Consider the following 23,538-nt stretch of genomic DNA (forward strand, 5'->3'; position numbering starts at 1 on the left):
CGGAGAGGCGGAGCTGCACGAGTTGCCGCGCGGCGCCCAGCCACCCGCCGGGCCGCGGCGGACCGGGTTCCTTTTTCTCTCGGCTAAGCTGTACTCCCTTAAGGATGCAGCAGCACTCTTAGCACATATTATAAGCTGAAATTTCAGCCTGGCCTTGCCGCTTGCTTGTCGTGGAGTAAATGGAATTCTATTATTGACCCGCTGTTGGGCTTTCTTGACAGCTGAGTACCTGACGGAACTTCACGGCAGCTAACAGCTCTCCCAAGTGCCCCTGCACACAGGTCTCACAACACAGTGCATTCCTGTGGATGGCAGAGGCATCCACACCCTGCAGATATGTGCCCCGCACTGATCTCTCGGGTCCTGCTGTGCATTTCTTCTGTTTGCCCACATTGTTGCTTCTTCCTGTCTGGCAAGCAGCAGTTTGTTCCCTGTGTTTTTAAAGCTACGCTGCTATTGTTTAGCTCAGGAGCTCCCATACCCGCACCCCTCATTGTAACCAGCTGAGGGAACGGAAAACACCTCTGCAGAACATGGTACACAGGGCCTTCCCGTGGAGCCAGGTACACTGTGCGTGGGATGCCTTTCTCCGGATAAAGGTAGTGAAACTTTCCTGAAAGAGAGAGGAAGGGCTGCGGGCCCTGTCTGTAATACAAACAAGAGTAAATGGAAGACAAGGAAAAGGAAACTGTGACAAGGAAGCTGGCTGGAGAAGGAGGGAAGGATATTTTCAGCCAAAAGGAAGCAGCACAGCTGAGAATAACTTCAGAGTCCAAAAGAATTAGCGGTGTTTTTAAAGGTAGAGATATGATGAATCCTGCTTTACAAGCATTTATTTTCCCAAATGTTGTTAATCAGATAGCAATACCTTTAGAAGCTTATTCAAATGGCAGACTTACATCGATGCTTCCTTTGACTTCAACATCCCAAGCATACACAATGTTTATCACGACTTAACCAGACCTTTTCAGAAGCAACCACAATAGAGCCTGAGATGGTCACCTCTTAAACAGATCTCTCTCTACTTTGTAGTAATCTGATCAGAAAAACAAACAAAAGCCCCAAACAACCTACAGCACACACCAGTATCCCAAGCCTCTAGCTCCTGGAAAAAAAGTCAGAAGAAAATTAGCAGAAGTTCAGTATGGCCAGTCCTTCTTCTAGTGAAATTTGAAGTGATGAGCAGAACTGCTCTCCCCATCTCCAAAGTGCTAAGGGAGAACCAGACAAGGCTCACTGGAAGCAGTAGTGTTGATGTAAAACAGGGAATGATTTCTCACTATGTTGAATCCAAGAAAAAAAAGGAAGATCAGAATAAACTGCATGGTAGCATATCTGGAGAAAAAAAATGAGCGAATTCTTCACGTTATGTACAGTTTTCAAGTTACATGCAGTGCACATATTTGTCACAAGATATTGCTGCCAAGAAAGTTTCTCAGCCACAAGTGTGGCTACTGCAACAGTATTTTAGGAAACAACCTGTCACGGTATTTTCTTTTTCACACTCCTCCCTAAAAAACCACTGTTTACCACCACTGGAGAATTGATACTAAGCTAGACTGATCAAAGTTGTCCCCCCATTACTCTTTATTTTTCATAAGATATGAAAATAATTTTATTTTGGTGAAGATTATTTGTCTTAACTGTACATTTCTGAAAAGACAGTTTTCATCCATATGAATGAAACTCATCTTCAGTGTGATATCCAGGAGATAGATATTCATCCTGTGAGCACAATCCATTGGACAGTTTCTCCTTACACTTCAAACACATCAAAACACCAATATACACAGGCTTCTTAAAATGGCCAGAACCTCCTGAGAAAACTGCAGCAGCTGTGCAGCCATTCACACCCAAGAAGTCGTGCTTTCAAATACCATCTGTGTATGCTTGTTTATGCATATATATGCTAAGACCATTTTAGAAATCAGCTTCACTTAGATCAGAAAAAAAAGCCTTCAGGGCATGCCCTCAAACCTTTCTAGTCCTGTCATATGCTTCACAGAGTAAAGAGCACTTCACACAGGGCAGGGCTCAGAGGCTAAAATAACAAACATGCAAAAAAAAAAAAAAAAAAAAAAAAGACAGATACTATCTTTCATCTTTTTATAATTAATCAGGCCAGTGCACTTTGGTATAACTAAGAATTCTTGAGAAATAAGAAAAAGTCTATTTTAAGAGGAATACAATTAACTGCTAGAAATAGGCAGGAGACCAATAAATTCCAGGGTAAGTTGCACCTAAAGGACTATAACTTCCATGAACACCTAAAACAGGATTCATTAGAAAGTTTGCAGGTTCTACTAGTAGAGCTGGTTCAGAACTGAAATTTGGACTGAAAGTTCATTGATACACCTAACTTTGTAAGCATCATACTATCTGATGGAATTACCTAACAGGACAATTCAAGCAATCCTCTCATAAAATCATTCAGAAAAGAGTTGTTTTCCCTTGCTTATAATCCTTTTATTTTTCTTTCTTTTTCCTCTGTTCAAGTAAGTTAGCACCACTGACCTGGTTCAGTTCACTGCTAAAATTGTTCTGTAATCATCTGGTTCACACCACTAATTTTATTTAGTTTCCTCATACAGTCAAAACCAAATACTAACGTATATATTGCAAAAGCATCTGTCTATATGACAAAGTCCTTTGAAACACTGAAGTTTTAAAACCTTAAAAATATTCTCACAATGTGCCCAGAATTCCTTTTAATCCTACATTAATCTTCAAGATTCATATAACTTTGATCAGAAATTTGAAAATTAAAGTACTGTTGTTAAAAGATTTCACAAAGGATACAAAATACAATGGCAGAAGAGCAAAAACAAGAAAAGAAATCTTGATTCCTTCTAAGCAGTGTTTAAATTGCCATTATGCTCAACAGCAATAAAAGAAACTGAAACATTTAATCTAAACATCTAAGTAGGAGCCAAATGAGTGAAGCATCTTTATCCAAGGGCTTTAAGGAGTTCAGTGGAACATAAAATCATCAGTCAAAGCTGAACTCAGCCCTAGGAAGAAAACACACAAATAGATTGTTTATACTCTAGGGTTGGTGATTTTGTTGTCTTGTTTAGGTTTTGTTTTAACATGATCTTTGCCAACACATTCCAAATGCCTTTGGGCAGAAATGCAGAATCCGTAATTAAACAGAAATATTTTGAAACGTCTACACCTAGATCTTGATTACCTTCTTCCTCTTCATGTGCTAATGTGACTGCTTCCCCTGTCAAGAGTCAAAATTTGTTTTGACAAGTTGTTAAAAAAAAAAAAAAAAATCAGTTACATGCAGTCAGCTTCTAGTAAAAAATTAGCTGTCTGCTTGGCTATCTCTGCTTTTCTTCCCTCACCCAATTTAATATAATCCTTGTTTGTTGTTTTTTTTCCTTTCTGCCTGCAGTTGACTGTGATACCTAAACTACAGCCTAGCCTCCATTTGCAACAATTCACTCTATTTTTTTTTTTTATTACAACTAGCAAAGCTAAAAGGGAAACACAGCTAACTGTGTTTCTCCTCTGATCCATATTTGTGGCAGTTTTCATTCATTTTGGATCATTTAGAAATATAGATTATTCACCTAGACATAAATTTCATAAAGAAAGCATCTTTGTGACATGTTACCAGTAATAAGAATTTAATTAAAGGTACAATGCTTTGAAAAGTAAAACTTATCACTATCATCTTCAGACATGCCATATCCCAACTGATTTTTTTTAATAATATTAAAAACAACAAACAGTTCATTTGCTTTGTTTTCAAAGCAGATAAATTTCCGTATGAATATTAAGTTATCCAGTTATCTCTGAATCACTTGAAATACTACAGCCTGGCTGTCTCGCTTCATTACGCTGCATTTATGATGGGAGTAAAAGACGTAAAGTACGTTGCATATCTAAACAACTTTGGCTAGGAGTGCAGAGTACTTGTTATGTGAAAAAGCTCCCCAGTTTGTACTCCACGGATTATTCTTAGAGTACAGGTATCTCATATAGGTACCCACCACTAGCACGTGGCTTCATCAAATAAATAAAACAAAACCCACACCAACAGAAGCCGCTACTTCTAAGAGGAACAATTTTGCTAAGAACACACAGATAAAATTTGCTCCTCTAAAACGACCAGGGAAGGCCAGGTGAGCTAATGCTGCACATGCACACACAGTTCTGTGCTTACTGACACTTCTCTTCAATGCTCTCCAACATCTCTTGAGGGTGATCATTAGGAAGCTCTCATTTCAGAAAGGAAACTATGAACACTTCCCAATCCCCAAAAAACAATTTTGGAAGTGGTTATTTCAACAAAACAGTAAAGATTTGAATCTGCTCAGGAGCTGGAATGCAGAAACTGTGACAATGTAGTAGTTAGAAAGCATATTAACTACGAGATAAAGGATATTTATCAGACAGCTGCACAGCTGTTCACAAAACTGCAATTTCTTCATTGCAAACACAGACTGTACACACAGTAGCAAGAATGACAATTTACTAGGTAATAAATATTGGAACAAGATCACTTGATTAAACACACTGGTGCTAAGAAATTCCAATAAAAACAGGATTACAGGATAAATGATTACCATTAAAAATCTTCTCTCAAAAACCACAGCTATAATTTTTCCAGGTGGAGTCATAATCCTGCAAAGATCAGTGCAGAACAAAGAAATACATCTCAGAGGAACATCTGACATTACAAAAGTGAAGCCCAATTTTCTGTTCTGCCTGGACTCTCCATTTGAAGATTATCTTTCATATGACCCTTATTTGTGGAGCTTATGGAGTAACATGGGGAGGAAGAAGTTAAACACTTACATTTCCTCACTGTTATCATGCTCTCTGCTTTGGGATTTGCAACAAGAAATCCCACTATTTCCCCTGATTTTTTTCAAATAAAATGAAAAATAGCAGGAGCCTTCTTTCTCTTCCATAGTGGATGATTCCTATTTCAAAGAACCACCTTTATGTTGGAGTGCATTCATGTGGAACTGATGGACAGAGAGACATGACTCACACAGATCATCACAAACACATTATTGTTTAAGCACACATCGTTTATTCAGAAGTCCGCAGGCTTTGAAAGTAAAACACACATATGTTGTTGAAGCTTTTTCATGTAAGTGTGGAACAAGTCTGCACTGGAAACAAACGTGAAAATCTGCCAATTTTTTTGTTGTTGTTGTTTGTTTTCTGTGTTTGTGTTGTGTTTTTTTTTTCCTATTGCCAAGTATCTTTTGATTACTACAGAATACTGTGCAGTTAAAGGATGCTCTCTAACAATTGCCATTTGCACTGAGATAGAGACAAAAACAGAAATTTGCCTTGGGAAGACAGTAAGATGTCATTTTTTAAGCTGCCTCAAATTCATATCTGACTGCTACAGTGTCTGTCTCCTGCAGCTCACGACTAACAAAGGCCCACTGAGAAAATCAGGAAGAATTCATGCTTCTCCACCCCTCTACCACACCCAGCAATGCAAACTAATTACTAAGCACGGTGGTCCCTCTGGAGGGAATGTAGAGGGTGTGGTGAGGCTGGATGAGATGACCCTTCGTGATTTTACACTTGTAACAAAGCACTTGCTTGAGCTTCTCTTCCTATGCTTCCCCAGGGAAAAGTAAAGAGGAGAGGGAGAGCATTGTGCTGATTTATCTGGGTGGATTTTGAAGAGCCACACAAAGACAGTAGAAGTGACCTTGAATGTAAACGTTCTTTCCTTACATTGAAAGAGGCATTCTGCATACAGAGAGGAAATTACTAGGAACCACTCGTATGGTATTTAAATGGGATTAAATATAACTAAAATTCTTTTGCATATATTACAGGCACTGATGGAACAGAAATTTTTTGCCCTGCTGACTGGAAAATTAAAGTAACAAATTTATTCATCAGACACCACTGTTTCTAATAGAAAGTGCTTACCAAGATATCACAGTAGTGGCATTTTCTTTGTTTTGATGAGGTTATAATAACATTTATATTACATGAATAACTCTATAATATTTAGGAAAGAGAGAATTTTACTATGTTTTGCTATTTGCATGTAAGCATATGCTTAGGTACGGACAAGAAAAAAACAAAGAAAGGATTAACTATTAAGAATATCAGGAATTTTCTCCGCTCTGTCACTGATTTCACACATAATACTGGCCAAAAACCACTTACTTTGTCCATCCAACTGCAATATGTAAAGCATTGTTTTGGAGTTTATGTGGTTTATTAGGCCAAATTCTATAAAGGGGGAGAGGTAGAAGGAAGCAACAGAAGAGCTTTCAGTTATATGGGTCCTTCTTCAGGTCAGAAATATAAGCAGCAAACAGATTGTGACCTCCTCATTTTCCTTCTCATTTTCACTTACTTTTCTGGTAGCACAAACTTTAAACCTTGGCCCTCTGTTCATGTGTCCATTTTGACACAAATTTTGCCCCATTTACATCTTAGTATGATCCTCCCCATTCCTCAGAAGTTATCTAAGAATAGTCACATTCATAAAAATTCTTCACATTTTGGAGTATGTTTTTGTTTCAGGAAGTGCAGTACTTAAGATACAAAGTTCAAAAAATTTTGATGACAATGGACATTATTTTACAGTATGACTGAGATTAATTTCCTAATAATTTGCCACTTCTAAAAGAATAGCCCTCACTTCCAACAACGATAACCCTCCACTCCAACAAGAAGAAATATTGACTTTTTATTGTGAGGTTTCTTCTGCTGCTTTAGTGAGCTGAATAGGTTATGGTGCCATTGGAAAAATGCTACACACTGAAGTGGAAGGAGAGCACACAGGTACAAATAAGTACAGGACAGGGAAAAAAGTTCCAAACAGTGATGCACTGTTAGCTCAACGTAAGTTCTTTCATGAAGTCATACACAAAGAATACTGTCAGCATTTCAGTTTTTGGACATAAGTTCTGGATAAGAATCTTTTTTATCATTATTATTATTTTTAAACAGATCCACCTAATTTCCATAACAACCGTGTACTGTTACTCATCTTCTGGTCAGCTATTTGTGCCAATTTAACTATCTTGAAATTAAGAGAACATCTGTGTTTTCTGAATAAAAATTCTCGACACAAGCACTAAGACTGACTTCACGCTCTCCTGAGCACAATGTACCTTTTCTAGATCACAGCCAAGGAGATTCCAGCAGCATTTCTAAACTCAAAGTTAGGCAAATTAAAATTCGCTGGTACAGACTGCAAGTCATGCAAGTCATTAAAGAATAATGATAATCAAACAAAGCAGTGAGACTACTGAGTGCTTTACCTGTAAAAAAAATGTCCACTATCTCAGCTATGATAGAGCAATCTTGAACATCCTTCCTGTATGATAAAATACTCAATGACAACCCAGTGCAAAAATCAGCCCCAAATAGTTTTGCAGACCCCACAGTGTTTCACAATTGAAATTATTGCAGTGACTCACAAAAATAAATAAATAAATAAAAATTAAGTCATCTATTTCTCATCCCTTCCTCGCGAGGGAGGAGCAAAAATATGGTATAACTTCAAAAAGAAGTGTCCTTCCAGAACCTGATAACGCATCAACAAGCGACAGAACCCGCCTACTCCCAGCACCAAGCGCAGTACAGCTGCATGACCTTACCGAGCATGGGCCACTAGCAACAATGTGACTAATGTTGAAAAGATGCTTGAAATGGGGCATAATATCTTCAGACACCAGTAACTCACACCAGGTCAGAACTTCTTTGTTCACACCCCTTGACAAGAATCAGGGCATCAAGAAGCCGTTTGCAGAAATGTTTTGCTTTGGGTTACAAGCAGGTTTTTCTTAAGGTTACAAAGTACTATCTTCCCAAAGGAAAATAAGATGAAATTATCCGCACTGTACAAAAGTTACTGCAACAAGTTTTGTTTGAAACATAAAAATAGAAATAAAACAAATAGTTTTCCTGCATATCTCATTCTTAGTTCAAAAATGCTATCAGTAACTTCTGAAGGCTGTCTCCTCTCTGATCAATTCAATATGAATTAGTAATCAACTCATTTTGCAATCTGGCAATAGATTGAGTGCATCCTATTTTTACGTTACCTCCACTGTCAAATCTGCAACTGTGTTCCATCATAAGGTGCATTGTTTCCCAACAGATGTGAATTTTAAACAAGTCCCTAACTACCACTGTCAACTTTGTTCCCAAAAGAGCAGGCAGAGTCAACTCTTAGAAATGGAAAGGAAATATTGGAAAGTAATTCTAACCACCTCCTATAAAATAATAGCTAGCTAAGGATGAGAGCGGTCATTCTAGCCCAGACAGGAAAAAGAGTGAGCTATTTCAGTGACAGAATGATTTGTGGGATTGTGATAAATTCATCTATCCTTTCAAAAGCTTTTGTAGTTTCTGTTTTGGTGCAAAAGAGAAGCCCCCACAGCAATGCAAAGGGAAGCACAGAAGGATCAAAGCTATCCTCTAGGAAAATGACTTTCATAGTAACACTTAGATGTATAAGTAGAAGGCTAAACTGTCCTGGTAAACCCAGAAAAATAAATGTTGCAATAACCAGAATGCAACATAGTAAGAACTTGAAGGAGAATTTTAACTTTGTAAATAACAAAAGCCAAAAACTGATGATCAGATGGAAATAAAATGCAAGCTTAGGCGCAGGGCAGATAAAAGGACCTACTTCTCATTCAGTACAATGCTAGTTCCATTCAAGAACAAAGCGAAAGAAGTTTAAGACACTTGGGCATTTGACAAGCTCTTCTATGTGAATTTTGTGTGATAATACATGTTCAGCAATTGACGGGTTAAGCAACACTTATTTTCAAGGCTATGTATTAAGAACACATTACATAACATATGTATCTTATTAGTAAATTATACATAAAGTGGAATTCCCAGGGACCTTCTTTTTACTTAAGCTGAATCTTCCATCTTGCACAAAAGCAACAGTCTAAGACATGTGATTTTGAAATAAGATCTTTTAGGAGGAGCTTATTAAACCTTCATTGTATGACTTTCAGACTACTACAGAATACAAGACCATGTAACATCTCTTGCTAACTTCATTTGCTGCCCTTATCCTCGCCTGTAAGCACACTAACAAAGAAGTGTTTTTGTGCTTTTGTTACCTTGAAGGACAGTACAAAGTATTTTTATGTTCAGACAAGAGAAAAAAGTGTATTTTGATTGTATTACATATTTTAGACCTAAAAGAGAAGGGCAAACAGTGAAGAGAAATCCCATTCACACTGACATCCAAGAGCACTCCCAGAACTTCAAGCAGGTTAGAGATCACCCATATCAGAAAAACATCATATTGGTATAATTGAAAGTAATTTGAATAGGATCAAATTATGCTAATTCAGAGATGTTAACAGCAGAAGGATGTACCAATGGAAGCTATTTTACTAAGTTAAAAATGAGCTACATTCCTGTTAGGGGAAGGGGAACGAAAAGGAAAGGGGGAAGGAAAAGGAAAAGGGGAAGGGGAAGGGGAAGAAACATCTCTGCATGGTAGGGAAAAAAACACTTTGTAACCACTCAGAAATTCTAGTGTAGGATAAAGCAAAAATATTCTGCGATGTACAAAATCTGAAAGAGTAAAAGGGAAATTAATACTGGAGAGGTCAAAAAACATGTTTTTCCTGACTGCATGATACAGGACCTTTATTTGTATTTCCAATGATTCTTATCAATTAGAAGCATGATAATCCAGTATCCAAATACTTTCTTATTCCAGATACGATAATAATGAAAAGTTTAATGGAGGTACCAAACAATTAGGAGAAGAAACAAAAGCAAACAGTGCTGCCATGCCAACATACTACAGCGAAGCAGTGGAAAAATTGCAAATCCCGATGCTTAACTTCAAGCACAGTGTCTGGTACAGGTGGTACAGGTGTTCTCAGTGTGCTCTGTGAACTGTCCTTCACTGCCCCATTCCTCCTTAAAATGGGAAGAGCACAGATGGGGCATTCAACAGAGTTACAATGCAAATCCACAACAAAATACTAGAAGTTTAAGTCCAGCCATTGCACTGATGACTCAAAACTGAAAGGCTACAGACCAGCTTCATAAAAGCATAGCTGTACAATAAAGATTGGAATGCACTTCATATCTGGAATAGAAAAGCAGGTATGTTATTACATACTGTTCTCTGGAATTTGATGTGTTTGTTTTTGCACAAACATTTAGAGACTACCTGCCTCTCTTGTTTCTGTTCCTAATTGCTTCCTCTAAACCTGGAATTTGTATTAAAATAAAGGACATCTATCCTCCCCAAACAACTGCCATTTTACTATAGTAAGAATCTATCTATTTTGTTAGATCAGGAAGTGACATTTCTTTTAGTACGTGCTATCTAACAGCAGATGTGCATTTCAATGTGTTGCTGCAGGATATATTAACCACATCACAGGAAGAAGCAAAGCAGCTGAAATAAGAAGCTACAAAGACCTTTCTGAACACGAGCAGTCTCCCTGATCTCTATGAAACTAAATCACCTATCTGATATTACTTGCACATATGGAAAAGATACAGTAATCAGACAGCACTTCCAGTCTCATGCCTTCTAACAGTACACTTGTTTCACAACTGCTACCTATTCTACTAAGCTTTTTCTTCCTTTTTTTCCCCCTCCAAATGAATTGCACATTTAAAAATCTACAGTATATATACTGAATACAGCTGTGATTCCAATATATCCTAAGATACAACAGGCTTTAAGGTACACTCAGTGACAAGACAGTAGGGAATTTATTTATAGTTATGGGGAGGGTTGTGGCTTTTGTAATCATTGCCTGCTCTCACATTTTTTTTCAGCAACCGCAACATTTGAGCTGCAAAATGCTCTCAGCTAGATAGATACCCAGCTAGCAGTATAGACAATATTGCAATGTCCCTGTACTCTCTGGAAGGGGCAATGCAATCAACAGATCACATTTTAGCCTATTTTTACATTTCTATCCAAACAATTAGAAAGCAGTTGATAGTAATATTGCCAGCTCTCCAACATAATGGTAACAGAGATGCCAAACAAATAAATTATGCTACAAAGAGTCCTATTTCTAGCAAAAAGAGAAAGCAAAAAGAAGGAAATATTTAGCCCTGGTGAATCTTTCTTGATTCCATTTGTGGTGGTTATAGATGGGAAGCTTTAGTTAGGATTTTATGTTCAACTCAGCAGGAAAATGTTACCAAGCAGCACGTTGAAAAATGACACTGAAAATACTGTAATGTTCCTCATCTTTCATCTAACCTTACAGGATTACACAGTAAAAAATCTAATTCTGCCTTCTGATCATTACATACCCATGCTTGTACATCTATCTCAAAGTATATTTTACTAGCAACTGGGCTCAAAAATCAGATATTCTTTGGAGAAAAAAAAAAAAAAGAAAAAAAAAGCTACAGATAATTTCCTCTGGTGGTCTCCAAACTTTAGGTATCATAAATAACAACATTAAGCTAATGAAGTGCTTACTGGCAACTTCAGGCTTATCAGCTTCACTTTCATTTTTTTTTCCTACATTTGCTCTGTCCACAGGCAACATTAAGACAATCTCAAAGACAATGCTGTCTACCATCCATAATCTCAGAACCACTCTTAGAGATATTTTTCCTCTTGTAATGACTAACAGCTGTGCTTCTGAGGTGACCAGTGCTAGCAAAGGTAATTAACTAGTTCATTTGGCATTGGTGGGAAGGGGGAGTGGTGAAGGAAAAAAAAAGATTAACATCGAGCTTAAGAAACTCCTACACTATTTACCAGTGACTCTGGTGTGGAAAAAAATGCTGAGAGTTAAAATTCTGATTGGAGTATTTCTTTAAATATTTGTATCCATATGTGAAAAACTTCTGAATGTTTAAGACAACTATTTCTATTATGCTCTATCCAGTTCTGATAGGATGAGGATTATGTTTTGTTTGTGAAACTAGGTGGAAATTTTTAATGGTGCTTTTCAGGAAGCGTGCATCTGTTTTTTAAACCTGTTCCTTCCTAAACTTGCTAAAGTTGGCCCCAAAAATATATCAGGAAATAACTGGAAGATGAGGGGGATGGGGGAAGAAACTTTAAAGACACCTTGTCTTAATTAAATCTAAAAGTGTTACTTCTTCCTGTTCAACTGAGTCACGTATGGCTCCAGCACATCACACCTGATGGGGGAAGGGGATGTGTCAGCACAGAAAGGTTCAGCTGCTGCCGGTAATTGGAAGACTGGAATTAATTAACGAAGTGGAACCAGCACAAACTTGAATGCAGCATGAAACTGAACATGGCAAACAGCACAGAAAATAATTGCTGCTTTCTTAATACTCCCTTATTGCTACAAAACATAGAAAGGTAAATCAGTAGAACCAAGTGCAAACCCAACAAACAAATGAGCAGTGTCTGTGGCAATCATTTTTATCTTTTGGGGCCTTCAATCAGTTACAGTAAAAATAGTTACCCAAGCTAATAAAGACTAGCTTTCAAAATTCTTAGTCTTTTTGGTCTTGGAGTTGTTTTAAATGAACTGCCAAAAGCCAGGTTCATGTGGCTGCTATAAGCAGTCTCAGCTGGAACCTCTCAGTGCATAGCAGCACATCACAACCACTAACTCAGCTGGAAGGCCAGGTTCTGTCAGGGAGAACCTGAGCTCTTAGCACTTAGTGCAAGCCACCTTTTCATAGGTCAGGCCAGATATTTACCTGCTGTATTTTGGAGAACAATCTTTGGAGAACTGTAGACTAAAAAAAAAATCTATTTTTGGAGCATTTCTTCTGTTTCTGATTGTTCTAAATAACAGCAGATCCTATAAGAATATTTCTAGTATCTAGTATCCTGGAAATAATCTCAGTCATTCCCTCCCCCCTCCTCCCCCCCCCACACACTCCTCTAGTTTTTCTTTCCTCTTAATTCAATAGACGTCAGAGAATCTCTGCTACACATTTTAGGCTGTTTCTATGGATTGAACTTCCTTCAGAACAACCCTCTGGGCCCAGTCATCCAGCCAGCGTGGTACCCAGCAAACAGTACACCCCTCCAGGCCCTTTGCAACTTTCCTCCTGGAGAAGGCCATGGGAAACATTATCAAACGCTTTGCTAATGTCCCAGTAAACAACATTCCCAGCTTATCCTCACCACCGAGCCACCACCTTGTTACAGAAGATTGGTCAGGCAGGATCAGCACTGGCGAACCACCCAACTACCACCTGCTGTGTGGTGGCACTGGGGCTGATCGGCTCTGTGGCCCTCCTGGCACTGAAGCCAGGCTGACACAGGCCTCTGCAGTTCCCCAGATCTTCATCTCAAGTTGTTTGAATAATAATTCTCTTAAGGAAAAGAAGCCATTCAAGTATTTTTCAGGTGAAAATCACAAGTGCAAGCTTGGCTGGCTGAACCTCCTTTCTCTGTTAGGAAATAAGTAACAGTAAACTGAGAACAATAAATGGCTCCTTCAGGAGCTTAACAGTCCCCAAGACCTAGTTTTGCCACACTGAAAATTCCACATGGAAGAGCTATAACATTTTAGATTTTCTGACAGATCTTTAACATAGAAAGATTAATGTTGTCGTTAATGATTTCTTCACACTTCCATTTCCTATTTCTTTACCCAAGGGAAATTTTAAGTCACTTTTTTTGAGTTACTTTTAACAACTGGGTAGCTATGCAAGTTATAGTAAAACATAGCTTAGCTTCATTACCTGTGCAGCTACCCACGGGTACACAGGAACTGCTGCACAAAGGCTCTGTCAATTCTCCCCTTCTCACTTACATAGAGGTTTGCATTTTGGCATGACCTCACACACCAGATTAAAAGAAAAAACTAAACACTGCGGAATGCAGCTATTTTTTCTTCTCAAACTAAGGTTGCTCTGAGGAAACTGCATGATCAGAGGTTTACCAGCAAGTCCACCAGCACTTGTATATTTAAACTTCTGTGGCCTGCTTACTGCTAAGAGCTGCTTTTTAAGATGTCCTCATTCGCATCTCTCACTTGTAGAAGTGTTTTAGCCTACTTAAAACAGTGAGTATCACAGAGAGGAAGCTATTTTGAAGAAGTGACAAATGTGAGCAAAAGATACCCCACAGCTTCACTAACAGATGAAAAATTATTAAAGTATTTGAACTATTTATGTTTTCCATTAACATAAATAAAGAACACTAAAAGACAGATAATGAGCATAAAACTTTGGAGTGTAGCTATGCTATTTGCTAATGAAGAAATTATCTGGGGAACAAGGTATCTAATTTGGTGAAAGAGAACATTCTTTACTACTCCCAGAGACAGAAAAAAAGAAATGTCTCCCTCCCATGAAATACGATAAATATTATTTTTCCTGAGACACATCATCTTAACTTATGAGAAGACAGGCAGATGCTGCCAGTTATGCACCTTATTCCACTTGTGACCCAATTTGCAGGTGGTATCTTACTTAGCTGGTCTTTTTATTTCTTTTACCATTAGAAAAATTACTCAATTTAAACACTGTACCTGAAAAAATCTGCATTAAAGAGCAGTTAAAACCTTGGCTATCATTTCAAGAATGTTTTTTAATACCTACAATTAGTAAAACTATACAGATTATGTGAAACTTGCTGGTATTTGAGTTATAACACATGCGTAACTTCTACACATAGGTACCCACAAACTCAAATATGAAGGCAGATCTCCAACCCCAACTTCTTGGCTGGACATTGACATTTTTGCCTCTTCACTTAATAGTCAGTGTGAGGCAGAAGAACATTTCTCCCTGGGCTGTTTTTCATGACAATAAACAATAATAGGGAAGGTGGATCTTTGATTGCAAATTAATCATTGTTAAATACAGTCAGCAAAGTCACATGAAAATTAACAAGGTTAACAAGCTGAGACCAATCTTCTGCAAAAGTTATCAGTATCTTAAAAAAGAAATCAAGATTATTTACAGAACAGACAAAGATGCTGACAAGCTGAAGGCTCCTGATTTTGTGAATACTGGCATTGTGGAGGCTGCAACTTGATGCCACTTTTGGAAAAGACTTTCAGCAATTCACTTCTATCTCAGCTATGCTGTATGGCTCTTACCCATCGTTTTCTTTACCCAACATTTTCTTTAACTGGTTTTAACAAACTAATACCACAGTACTTCCTGGCATTGGGTTTAATTGCCTTTTTAACAGCTACACATCTTACAGCAAGACTGTCTCAACCACAGCAGGTCCTCTAACTCTGCAAGCAAAGCAAGCTCAATCCCAATCACACAGTAAATAATACCGTCCATTTTAATACCATTTTAAGCAGTCCCTTCAATTCAATTAAAGAATTTACTTAGTATCACTAAGTATCCCCTCCACATTCTTTAACCAATGAAAATAAGACACAGAATGGGTGTGATAAGCCAAGATCATACAAGAAATGTCTCAATCTCAATTCCAGATAGGCACAAACTCATCTCCTATATCATTCTTTGCCCAACTCCACAAAGACGTGTCAGCAAATTCATTACTTATAAGCTATTAGCAACTTCTAGTGAACAGAAAAGAGTATTAAAAGACATTTTTCCTGGTAAGAGGTCTAATCTACTAACAAAAATGGCTTCAAACATCATATTACACAAGCTGTCTGAATACAAAGCACGTTTCACACAGCAAACAGGAAGTCATTGTGTTATTCTAAGAAGTCATGGTATCAAAAAAAGAAGTCACACAAGGAGTGTAGTTAACATGTTTCAGATGTAAGAAACAAAAGAATAAGAGAACAATAACTCTAACACAAGTATCACGATGCACACAGTAGATAACATCGTACATACAACGCTCAAAAAACTCTCACCTTTTTGTCCAAGAGTTAACCCGTGTGCCTCAATTAAGAAGCAACTATGAAACTTTCCAAAAAGAGATAACAAAACCTTGATCCAACTAATTTAACTTACTTACAAATACTTTCAGAAATTAACTATAATGAACATTTAATTAGTAACTTATTTGTTACAACAAAAATTACTGCATACTTTCAGAGAATGCTTCTGCCTTCACAAAAATCCTGCACCTCCCCACATTTCTCCTGTTCACATCCCACCATGAACGCATTGCTGACCACCTTTTAGCACCAACAGACAAAAACAGAACAAAAAAATGTGATATAGATAGTGACAGATTTGATACCAAGAGATCTGCAAATAATAATTAAGAGCGTGTGCCAAAAACTCACAACTTGTTCTTGCTAATATTTCCACACAATCATGGCCCCCATTCTTCAAACAAAATTAAACGTTTCTTAAAGAAATTCCATTAAATTCACAGGAAGAAGAAATTTACTGACAGCTTTTTCCCCCCAAGCTAGAGGGCCTGTACTCTTTTTGTTAATTATTGCACTTCTGGAATCTGCAAATAATTTAATGTACCTTCAAAGCTCTTCACTAATGTCTACATCAGTGCTATTTAAAGTAACAATAACACAAAGAACACCAACACTCTATATCAAGTTAGACATTTAAGCTACAACCATCACATATTTCCATTTGCATATGTTTGAATTATTCAAGTAATTATAATTCAAAACTAACAAAGTGAAGTGAATAAACCTCTGAAACAGAATGTAGTCAAAAAAGGCCCAAAAGAACCTAGCCAGTTTTCACATTTCACTGAAAAACTAATTTATCACACAGGAAAAGCAAAATTGTGCAATTAAATAAAATTTAAACTGTAATTCTAGCAACATTATAGATATGCTCTGTAGTTATGGGGGTACCTATCTGCTGTACAGCTATATTTACTTCAGATACAGCTTTATATTTACTTTGCAGCAACACACTTTGGTTTTAATACCAATTCTTAAAACTTTAACAGTTACTTATCCAAATAAGAACAGAAGTAAATGATTATAAAAGACCTCAACTTTTCAGCAACAGGCAGCTGGAATAGAGTAAACTCAACATTCAAAACAACACCCTACTTACTGCTTTATTCTACTTAATCAGGTAGATAAATTAAGTCACATATACTGTGTTATAGCTTGAGCCCTACATTTATTAAAATCAAGTTCCAAATATATAAACATGATAAATTTACATTTCATTTAAATATAGTAAAGTAGTGTGAAATTGAAAGTTCGCAGATTATAATAGTTCTACAAGGAAACACTCAAAAATTTATTAAGTATGCTTAAGATAGAAGTCTGGAGGAATACTGCCTCCTGAGCAGCAATACTGAACGTTATCTTCTGAATTACATTTTTAGAAAATCAAATCAGAATTCAATTACATTCTCACAGCAAGTTAAAATCGAGCAGAACCACAAAGCCTACAGAAACAGATATTTAAATCTATTATGTAATTTACAGTCCCATTTGGAAATCTAATGCTTCAGCATGTCTGCAGATCATATGCAGACATATGCATCCATTGGTGTCTAAGCATCTTGAAAAAACTGCAATTCTAAACAGTGCCCAGTAACATCTTTGACAGCTAACCTGCTGGCAGTTCAGGAAAAAGATCTTTAAAAGGACTGCAATTCAGTTTCAAATTCTACTGAATGGTCTCTAAAAAAGACAGGTTATTGGGATAAATCAGGTGAATCTCTCCCTCAGGAGGGGAGTAAGCTACTAAGTGGTAAACAAATTCTCAAAGAATTAATGGAGTAATTGAAAGTACAGACCTTTAAAGCCTACAACTGAATGAAAGACCTGTTGTATGAGCCTTGCAGGTTCATATTAAAGTTACTATATTTACTGTTGACTTATCATAGAATATCCCGAGTTGAAAGGGGCCAACAGGGATCACCAAGGCTAACCCCGGCTCTACAAAGGACCACGCAAATGCAAATGGTCTTTCAGCTGCAGCAGCCGGGTCATACCCACTGCCCTCTGGTGCAGACCTTTCCCTAGTCCTATTCTGACCCTCTCCTAACACTGCTCCACCACATTCCCTTGAGCCCTGTCGCTGTCACAAAGCAGAGCTCAGCACTGTGCTCCGCTCCCTTTAAGGAGCTGCAGCCCCCATGAGGTCTCCCTCAGCTCCTCCGCTCTGGGCTGAGCAACACCAGTTGCTGATCTACCTGGGAAGCATACACTTGTGGCTAAGAGCTCCTCAGCTAGATCCTTCCCTCCCACTGTGGGAACTTTTGTGGAGGAGGATGGAGGGAACAACTCCAGCCTGTGGATCAAAGTACCCTGTGGAACTACTTAAAATCTGATTTATTTATTTATTTTTAGTCAGACTTCTAAGATCCTAAAATATCACGTGCATGACAGGCTCACCGCATGTTAAGTCTAAAAGCAACCCAATTATCTCTCTCAGCCTCCCGTATGTCAGTGGTTGTAGCTCAACCATCAAGAGCACTGCTCTGTGTATGTACAGGTAAGTATGTATATAAGCGTACAGAGTGAGTGCTTTCATTTGTTTTTCATTCATCACTGGAGTTGATACACTAAGATTTGACTGACAAACACATTCACACACTTGTAAACAACCACCTTAATTTCTGTTAAACACTCTTGGAGTATTTCAAAATACTTGCTGAGCTTCCACTTGCTGGGAGCTTTTCCCCCTCCTTGCTGCTTCCACCACAAAGCTAAGTAAACATGGTTCAGTTTCATAACAATGTGAGTCAGCAGCTGTGTGCAGATATCTTTCAGCTGTCCAGATTACATAACTAGAATAATAATGGAACAGGAGAAGTAATCAATTTTTTTTTCTAAGAGATAAGGTAACCTAAGGGTTACCAAATTAATTTGGAAATTTCTGCTATGCAGAGATAATATTCTAAGATTACTAGGACACTGAAAAATGCCCCCAGAGAAAAATAACGAAATTTTATGAAAAAGCACATTAAACTTCAACAATAAACTTTGAGATTCACCCGCTTATCCCTTCTGACATGATTCTGCACTGAAGTGACCTCTGAGTAATAGCGTGCACTGATATATTCCTTCTTCCAACTGGTAAAAAAAATTCCTGTCTGAGATCTTAAAATTTGTTTGACATTAGTGTTGACAAAGGGCTTAAAGGGTCAATATATCAGAACTGTAGGATGAGTTGGGTTGGAACGAACATCAGAGATCATTTTGTTCCAACCCTCTGACGCAGGCAGGGTCGTCAGCTACTGAGTGAGGCACCAGCTCAGCTGCCCAGGGCCCCATCCAGCCTGGCCTTGAGCACCCCAGGGATGGGGCACCCACAGCTCTCCAGGCAGCTGTGCCAGCACCTCAACTCCCTCTCAGTGAAAACTTTCTCCCTGACATCTAATCTAAATCTCCTCTTTTAGTTTAAATCCACTCCCCCTTGTCCTATAAAAGAATACAAATGAATACTGGAATGAACGTTTCAGTAAATGTTTCAAACTTTTCTTGCATTTCAGGCTGTTTTTAACCAGGATCTTTGTTTGATCTATTAATCTTAAAGTAATGCTGGCAACATGGATGGTATCATGTAAGCATACCAGAGCTGTTATTAGCAATGGTTTATATAGTTCTGCAGAGATGGATCTGGAATTATAACGGATAAGCTAACAAACACTAAAAACATTATTTGTGGGGGAAGTACATTTATCATATCCAGTACATACAGGACTATAGCTTAAGTGATATAATCATCCCAATTCTAGGAGCACTCAGTTTTAACAGAGCAGTCAAGTCTGGGCAGCAGAGTTGGGAAAGTCATTGAATGCAGAAACACTCAGCAAGGCTGGAGATGAGGAAGGAAGTGAGGCTGCTGGGCAGCGGATGAAGCAGGGATTTTCAGTCTTCGTGTACAGGAAAGTTTTTCATTCCTAACAACGCTAGATGACTAACAGACATACACAATGCATTGGTTATACAGAGCTGTCCTTTTTCTTAAAAACTGGTCTGCACTGTCAATATTATATGTTCAGTATAAAATACAGTTATCAATGACATTGCACAAAATTAAATGTAAAAAAGATCTTGGATTATATTTATTACTATGGAAGTAACACCAGTTATAATTTTGACCTCTAAGTAAACCAGCTACCAAACTACAGTATCTCTGGTTTGTTGATTCAATTTTGTTATGAAAACATACGAAAATGTGACGTCATCTCTGCAAATCTGCATCAAGTCAATCAACGCACACACAACGTATGTTGATGCCTAACTTGGTAGCTGTCAACAATATCTGACTAGTCTCTGCTCACAAATGTTCCTGATTTTACCATGTTGAAAATAATCATACATCAAGTCCAATCCTGTAACCTGCAAGCAATTTAAATTGAATTCAAACTTCAATTGCCTGTTTTCATTACAGAGGAATATCATAAAAGAAAACAGCATCATTCAAGGAAATAACAATCAATTTAACAAATTAGTACACTGCAACGAAATATGAACAGTACTGAAAAATACTGCTAACCACAATCTGTCTGTATAGTCACCATTCAGAAAACAACATGGGATATAACAGACATTAAAGGCAATTAATCAAAAGCTCACTTTCTGCCTACCATATACAGAACAAATGCTGTAGCTCAGAAGTGCTAGGCTGCAGCTTATGTAGGCATGGCCAAAAGGGCTTTTAAGCATTTGCCACTGTGTGATACATAACCTCAGAGCCAAGGACCAACTGCAATTCCCAGTTAGGATCCTGAGTTAAGAATGGGGCAGCCAGCCTGAATGGAACCTGATCTATATTACTATTGCAATCCACACTAATTATTTTCCATATTTCAACTTCCAGCTGAATCAGAGATATAAATAAGGTGTTATCTGCAGATTTCTAAAACTAATCATTTATTTGTACTTCCCAAAGATTAAGTCCTGCCTAGTCTCAGACATTTTTCAAGGAAGTAATTTTTTGCAGTTCAGAGTAAAGCATGCAGATTGACTGGATCTTTTGGATGAAATGCTTCTGGTCTGGGGGTAAAACCTTACTTCATTTTCCTCTTTTCTCTTTATAGTCAACAGAAAAAAAAACTTGTGAGACCATAGTTGATCTCAACAAAATAACACTAAAACTAAGAGCTGGTATAAGGTCTCTTCAGTTTCATACCACAATTCCTCTGCAGCTCCCAAGACTTGATGACAATTTAAGCTTTGATCAGCAATTGAAGTAGATGGCAAAAGCAGTAGCTTTGCAATATCTCAAGGGTATTCTTGGATACCTCTCTCCCTTAAAGAATTTCACCATTCCTGTCTTATACTCCACAGTTACATATATTTTTAGTGCTCAAGTACTGAGCACACCTCATCACAAAAAATATAATATGAAAAGAAAAATTCCTTTCTAGAAATCAACAATTTCCCCACAAAATCTTACTTTATTTTCCTCCCAAATATTCCATTGCATGTCCAATTTGAATGCCAATACCGCACAATAATGAAGAATCTCAAAGCATCTTTATGCACATCAGTCAAACTCAGCTCTGAAACTTCTGTTACCATTTTTCCCCTACTATTACATGTCCCAACAACTTGTTTAGTCTAGTTCTGCCTTTTTTAGTTAAGTTCATAAAGAGCAAGTGGGCATGCTTCCTTTTGTTCCACTTCAGAGATACATCACATCTTCTAATCTTTCAAAGATTTTTGCATGTGGAGTTTGGCAGCTGAAAGTGATTTCCAATATCAGCTTTTTAAACAACAACAACAAAAAAAGGAATAATATTTGCTAGGACAATGCAGAAATATCTTGGATTTAAATTCTACAAATTAATCATATTTCTTTCATTTTTATTATCATTTTTGAACTTACTGTTATAAATGAATGCCATAAAACAAGCATTTGTACACTAATGAAAGCTAATGAAAGACCACTGGCATTTATTTTTCTGAAAATTATTATTTTACCAGAGACAAGATGACTGCAGTCTACCACACTAAACTGCTTTTTGCGTGATCCCCACTTTTCAGCCATCTCTCAATTATATACTCCACCTACAGAGCAGATAATCCTTTCTCACATACCCCTTTTTCATCTGTAAGCAGGCCTCATCTTGTTTGAGAGACACAGTATATTTAACACCACACATCACTAAAGAAACAACTTTTGGAACCTTTAAAACAAGCTGGATCCTTGAATACTCTTGCATTAGAGTTGTACTGAACTAGGGCAGAGTCGTACTAAATTTGTGAAATATTTTCATTAGCAAAAGCATTTTTATTTCCTGATCTGTTTCATTAAAAGAGAAGGAGAATAATTTCCCCAGGGTCAGTGGAGACAGTTATCCCAGAAGGTCTCTGCACCGTAGGTGGTTGTGTTCAATGTAGGTCTTGTACATAAATGTAAACAGAGGTAGGCAAATAGATGTTAGTAAGCTGAAGTAGGAAATCATTATAGTTTGAGAAAAACCTTAAAGAAAAGTAGTCTTAATTTCATTTAAGATAAATATAGGTCAGCTTTAATTTTTAGGATCTAGGTGAATTGGTACAAGAGATCATTTCCTCACTTTGCCAGTTACACAAGTGTGCCTAAAGACAGTTTGGTCCATGTTTGCAAAGTATTTGGCACAGTGTGCAGATAGATCAGTATTACAGCTGCCCAACTTCTTCACACATTTGTTATCTTCACCAGAATTTTCTGCAAGGCTTGCAAGACTTACGGGAACAGTTAGCCATATTCTGAAAAGTTGTGCACGTCAATAAAGAGTAACCGTATTGCAACACTACACAGGAAATCTGAGATCATTACAGCACTGGAGGACAAGAATGCAGCATAACTGGCATTTTATACTTTTTTTTTTTTTTAGACAAAGCGCTCGTAGGCCTCATTTAATGAGAAATAAAAAGAATAACAAAACAAAGCCTTAAAAAATGACATTACAGTACTTCAAGTAATACCAACAGCAGACAGTGTCTAGCCAATACCAATCATATGATGGATTAATAACGGATTAAGAACAGTCCCTTTATTATAAAGTCGTAATCCAGATGGAGCACTGACCGTCTATGCAATAGAGCAAAATTAATAAGCCATGCATAATTCAAACATATTGTATACATCTTACTGGACAAGCTGAATGCCTTTTATACTATGAACACACAACACAGCAGAGTTTAATGGAAATAAAAGGACCCAGATACACTATATATTTTAATTATCTCAACTTCGATAAGATGATGCAGATGTAATCCCTTCTAAGCTTTCAAAGCTACCTCTCCATACCTTAGTAATCAAATATTATTGAGTTTATAATTAAGTTTAATTAGGTCAAAGAATGTTTCAGTTACATTACTCTCAAATACATAACAAATGTTCACTCAGCACTAAAAGCAATCAAAATTAATGAACTCTGATCTAGTGTATATTCATCTTGCTTAGATCTGGATATGTTTTTGTTCATAGTTTACATTGGAGCATATTTTATTAACTTGCAAGTTGATAGATGAGCCTTCAGATTTCTCCACTTCAGAAAACCCTAATAAGTTATCATTTGGAAGAGTTTTATTTTCAGTAATAATTTATATATATCCAAAATAAATAACTCTTCTGTGAATTTTACCTTCTTTACAAAAATGCTTTACTTATTTAGTTCATCATACATCTGCTTTATATTTCTTAATATTCCAAGAGAACAGAAGCAACATCCATAAGCTTACAACAAATTCTGCACACAATTGACAGAAGAGAAGAACTTCACAATATTGCCCTTTTTCTTCTCCTGAA

General features: G+C 37.3%; 1 protein-coding gene across 3 annotated transcripts in view; it reads right to left on the reverse strand.

Annotated features, from left to right (window-relative positions):
• ARHGEF3 (Rho guanine nucleotide exchange factor 3) overlaps positions 1-23,538 on the reverse strand; it is a 113,882-nt gene that overhangs the window by 31,878 nt on the left and 58,466 nt on the right. The window lies entirely within an intron of this gene.

The sequence above is a fragment of the Meleagris gallopavo genome, chromosome 14 (genome assembly GCF_905368555.1).
Source record: "Meleagris gallopavo chromosome 14, MGAL_WU_HG_1.1, whole genome shotgun sequence".
In the NCBI taxonomy this organism is placed as follows: Eukaryota; Metazoa; Chordata; class Aves; order Galliformes; family Phasianidae; genus Meleagris; species Meleagris gallopavo.